This window comes from Triticum urartu, chromosome 6A, assembly GCF_056163025.1.
Source record: "Triticum urartu cultivar PI428250 chromosome 6A, HENAU_Tu73, whole genome shotgun sequence".
In the NCBI taxonomy this organism is placed as follows: Eukaryota; Viridiplantae; Streptophyta; class Magnoliopsida; order Poales; family Poaceae; genus Triticum; species Triticum urartu.
The window spans coordinates 109,004,228-109,009,873 of NC_141878.1; the positions used below are offsets into that span (position 1 = coordinate 109,004,228).

Consider the following 5,646-nt stretch of genomic DNA (forward strand, 5'->3'; position numbering starts at 1 on the left):
GTGCTTCCTTTTGATGAATCATCAAATTGTTGACGTAGACCTTCTTGCTCAGTACATCAGCTACAACATCTGCTTTACCAATGTGGTAATTAATGCCGAGGTTGTCTGAGATTCAAATCCAGTTGTGTGAAAATGTATTTCAAACTCTTATGATCCGAGTATATCTCACACCGATTTCCAATAAGGTAATGCCTCCAAGTTTTCAAGGCATGCACTACAACAGCTGATTCCAAATCATGTGTGGGATAGTTAACCTCATGAGGGAGTAACTGTCTCAATGAATATGCTACAACTTTCCCTTGTTGCATAAGCACGCATCCCTAACCTTGCTGAGAAGCATCACAATAAACATTAAAATCTTGTTGAATATCTGCAATGCCATTACTGGACTAGTTGTCAACCTCCTCTTGAGTTCTTGGAAACTCGCTTCACAAGCTTCTGACCACTCGAACTTTTTATCGTTCTTTAAAAACTGAGTCATAGGCCTTGAGATCCTGGAAAAATCTTCTACTAATACCCGACTAGTCCAAGGAAACTATGCATCTCTAACACATTCTTGGGTTGCTTCCAACTGAGTACTGCTTCCACCTTTGTTGGATCCATGTCAACTCCTTCGGCTGAGATGACATGTCCTAGAAAGTCCACTTGTTTCAACCAAAATTCACACTTACTGAACTTGGCATAGAGTTGATGAGCCCTTAGCCTCTCCAAAACCACTTGAAGGTGTTTCTCATGCTCTTCTTCACTCCGGGAATAGATCAAAATATCATCGACAAACACTACAACAAACTTATCTAGCAATCCATGAATTAAGATGGTGCATTTGTAAGTCCAAATGACATTACCAAAAAAACTCATAGAGATCATATCGAGTAACAAAGGTGGTCTTTGGAACATGTTATGGGTGAATCTTCAACTGGTGGTATCCTGATCTGAGATCTATTTTGGAAAATAGACATGCTCTTTTCAACTGTTCAAACAAGTCATTAATCCTTGACAAGGGATACTTATTCTTAATAGTTGCTGCATTCAGCACTTGGTAATCCACACACATGCTCATGCTACCATCTTTCTTTTTCACAAATAGCACAGGTGCGCCCCATGGTGATGTGCTCAACCTAATATAACCCTTCTCTTCTAGCTCCTGAATTTGCTTCTTTAACTCAACTAATTCAATAGTTGTCATTTTATAGGGTCTCTTTGTAATAGGACTAGTGCCCGGTATTAACTCAAATGACAAACTCAATCTCATGGTCCGGTGGCAATCCAGGCAATTCGTCCAGAAGGAGATCCGGATACTCCTTCACCACTCGAACGTCCTCAACTGTTAACTCCTTGACTTTGTTCAACATGGAATCAACCTTGAGTTGAGGTGCAATCTTGGCTTAGTACTCCACAATGACCCCTTCAGTGCTTGTTAAAGTAACAGAGATCCTAGCACATTCTACAAATGCCTTACGTTTTCAGTGCTTGTTAAAGTAACTATTGAACCATAATCCGAGTTGATCAGGAACATACCAAGAAGAACATTCGGTGCCTCTTAAGCATGCTCGATGGTGACATGGTTGACCTTGCCATGTCCTGGTGCATTAGGTGTACTCCTGGGTGTATTGAGAATGCCTGGACCGCGTCCTGTTATGGGTGTCTTAGCTGCAGAACCCAAGTTGAACTTCGCTGGAGTGGGACTGGTGTTCTTGTTGGGACATGCAATAGCAAAGTGACCCTCTTTCCCACAACTGAAGCATGCCTTTCCAGCTATGTTAGCATGATTACCTCCCACTTCATCTCATGGAGTCTTATATGCATTGGACTGAAATGTGTTATTGGTCCTCGATGCCTTGACATGCACGATAGCCAGGATGATGACCAATCTTCTGTCGTGAGCTACCTACCCCGTGGTGATTCTGTGGTGCTCTACGCTTATGATCTTCCTCTACTTCCCTCCTAGAGTTCTCCAATAGTATAGCCTTGTTGACAAGCGCTTGAAAGGTAGGAAAATCATGGATAACAACAACCTTCAAACTAGGGTTCAGCCCCTCCAAAAACTTGGCAGTCTTGTCAGCTTCAGTTGGAATATCTGCCCTTCGATAACATGCCAGTTGCGTGAAACGACCAGATATTCAGACACTGTCATCTTTCCTTGAGTAAGAGCTTGGAACTCATCTCTCTTCAGCTCCATGATGGCCACAGGAACTCGTCCCTCTGCAACCCTTTGTCAATACCTGCATGCTCCTACCTCCGCTCATTGGACAGCTGTCAAAAGGATTGTACGTTATATTAAGCACATTGTGAGTTTGGGACTTCAGTTTGCTCTACTCTTGTGAGTGATTTCTCTAATGCTGACTGGGCATGCTGTAGTGACGACAGAAAATCAACTGGGGGTTTTGCTATCTTTTTTGGTTCTAATCTTATTTCTTGGAGAGCCAAGAAACAAGAAATGGTGTCAAGGTCAAGTACATAAGCTGAGTACAAATCCTTGGCAAATGCTATTGCTGAAATTATTTGGTTGGAATATTTTCTTGCAGAATTGGGAAGAAAACAACAACACACTTCCTATCTATGGTGTGAAAATTTAGGTGTGACTTATCTATCTGCTAACTCAGTCTTCCATGCCAGAACCAAACACATTAAGATTGATTTTCATTTTGTTCGAGAAAGGGTTGCAGAGAAGAAGTTAGAGATAAAATTTATTCCTTCCAAAGATCAAGTAGCAGACGGTTTTACAAAAGCATTGCCAGTCAAGTCACTTGTAGAGTTCAAGAACAATCTTAATCTAGGAAAGTTGAGACTAAGGAGGGTGTTAGAATTAGAGTCATGTACGCATGTAATCACAACTCCTGATCTATCTCCTCCCTTAACCTCTCGTTCTATCTTTTGTAACTGCTTGTATCTCTAGCGATCGGGCATTGCTTGTAATCCACGAGAAGGCTTCTATCATCGATCAATAAAACCTCAAGCGGCTCCTCTACGGAGGAGTAGGAACGCTTCCATGAGGTCAATCTTACAACATGTAGTAGATGCTCATAGGTAACTGCAGCACTACGAACAAGTCCCGTGTAGGGTTTTCTATTGGTCTTTATCTAGCTCAGGTGCTGCTGACTACGCGTTCGGTTTTCTATTGCTCTAGCTTAGCTACTAAGGAAGTATTTTGCATGCCCATATTCCAAGCAAGCAAGTATCAATAAGCTAGCTACTAAGTAAGTATTTTGAATGCACCTACATGCATGGCGCCCTGGTCACAGCGTCATCCTAAAGCATAGCGCCTTCCCAAGGGCGTCGTGCTATTGTGTCTGGACCGAAGTGGCACGGTGAGCGTCGATTCATGACGCCCTTGACCAGGACATCATGGTGTTTAGCATGATGTCCCGGGCCCGGATGTCATGCAAAAGAACCATTTTATGAGATATTTTTAAAAGGGATTCATTTTGTGCTAAACTTTATAAAAAGGGCCAGTTCTATCGTTTTTCACCACCGCATGCATCGCCCTATGGGTTGTCCTCCGTGACCTCCTGCCAGGCCTACCACGGGGACATCCGTGACCTCCTACATGCCTGCTATTCCCTGCTACAGCCTAGGAGCTGCCTTGTTTGTCTCCATAAATTACCTTGCTTAATTAACCTAACATTGTATTCTTCTGCTGGCCAAGATACTGCATGAATCTTCAAATTGCTTAACAGATTCGATAAGGGGGTGTCGGGGCACCCGGATGTTATTTTACCTTTTGGGTGTGGCTAAATCTCAGTCAAGTAACATAACATATAAACAAGAAGAAAGAATTTAAAAAAGAGTGTGTCTAGGGCACATCTAGATGTGCTCTAGTTATTGCACATCTAAGTGAGTGAATTAAGTATAGAGAGGAAAAGAAAAAAGAAAAAGAAAAACATCCACACGAATCTCAACGCAAGATCAATGACATAGGGCTTAGATGTGCAATACTTATGGCACATCTAGATGTGCTTTAGCAAAACTGTTTAAAACAATATACGGATCTTCGTGTAAGATCTCACGAATATAGCGTTGACTAGGACTTCCTTAATTCTGAGTCGAGTGGTATTTAGCAATCTCGTTTCATTTCAGAATAAAAACCACTTCACAAGGCCATGAAACAGGTGAATCGCGTCATGTTGATTTATAGTGCTTGATCAAGAGCAGCAGTAGCGCACGAACATCAAAACTAGCAAAGAAGCACACATGCAGGCAGCTTAATTGATCCGGGCGTCCGTGCAGCTTGCCGGATCTCTCTGTACGTGGACTAGTAATTTGCGCAAGCTTGGCTGGATCAATTTGATCGAGCCGCCTAGATCGGAACAGCTGTCGCTACCCACGGAACGTCTCGTGATTTGACGATCTAGAAAACGGAACGTCTCGTAAGAGTATGTACCTTCCCAATCAAGAGGTCTCTCTCCATGCTGCTGTCGATGCTCCGTGCTCCTGCCTCCGTTTAACAGGTCCGCTCGTGCACCGTCAGCTCCTTTGCCGCAGCCGTCGAGCGCCATGCCGTGACCATGGAGAAGCAACAGAGAGGAGATGGATGGGGTGGAGGAAGCTAGTGGACCTTGGATGTGGAGCGCCTTGGCCGGATAATGAGAGGTTCACTGTGTGCAGCGGCGGCGTCGCACACAAGAGGAGAACGAGAGGAAATGAGGTTTCTAGGGTTAGGGCGCTCGGTCTCCTGGCGTTGTCTCACATCGTAGGAATTCTCTGGAAGTTGGGCTGGCCCGAAAACACTTAAATCGGCCCGAAATTATCTCTACTATTAATAAACAATCAAACTTTTTCTTTCTTAAATACACCCTAGGAAACGTACACAGCTAGATTAGCACCATCAGATCATCCCTCTTAAGTAAATCTTAACCGTCAGGATTAATCCAATCCTGAGACGGTGTGCACTTAGCAATTACCGCAGGCTGACCGTGCTCCACCGGGTGAAGAAATATCTCGTCATACGTCTGCAACCGCTCAGCGCCAAATGTCCCGCAAAGAAAAACTTAGGGCAAAAAAAAGTCTCACGCCGCCGCCGCCATCGTTTGCCCGCGCAACCGCCCTTCCCGCGACGCCCTACCAGGCTACCACAACAGGACCTGCCCAGGCGTGCTCTTGCTTCACCGGTCTTCCCTGTTGGCCCTCCCCTTGGCCCCATATTTGTCTTCGATTCGCCTCTGCTCGACGAAGGACGGCAGCAGCCTCGACCAAGGACTGTAGAGGTGGATCCATGTGCGTGCTTCCTCCACTAACCACCCCCTACTCTTGACCGCTCACCCTTCTCCTTGATTCATTTATTCGTTTATTTGCCAAGCTGATGGTCGAATCTCACCTAATCAGGCTTGTTGCGTGCTTGTGAACTGACAGGATCTACCAGCCCCGGTAAGGACGTATGAGGATGGTGGCGCCGTGATGTGGGACGAGGATCAAGGGCCGGACACCTACGAGGATGGATGGGATCGACTTGCTGTCGAGGAAAGACAAGATCAAATAGCAGTTATCTTTTCGGAGGGACGGATCGACCCCACTGTCAAGATATAGATGCGGGCATCTTCCGTGCGTGGTTTCGCGTATGCTTGAGCTGTAAGCTCTCTACTAGCTCTATAAAATTGCTGATTCATTTGGTGATTTATCTTTGTTACTGATCATCGTAGTGCTTATCTA

At 44.7% G+C, this 5,646-nt stretch overlaps 1 pseudogene; it reads right to left on the bottom strand.

Annotated features, from left to right (window-relative positions):
- Positions 1 to 1,444: 1,444 nt before the first annotated feature.
- Positions 1,445 to 2,230, bottom strand: LOC147964320 (uncharacterized; annotated as a pseudogene).
- Between the last annotated feature and the right edge of the window lie 3,416 nt (positions 2,231 to 5,646).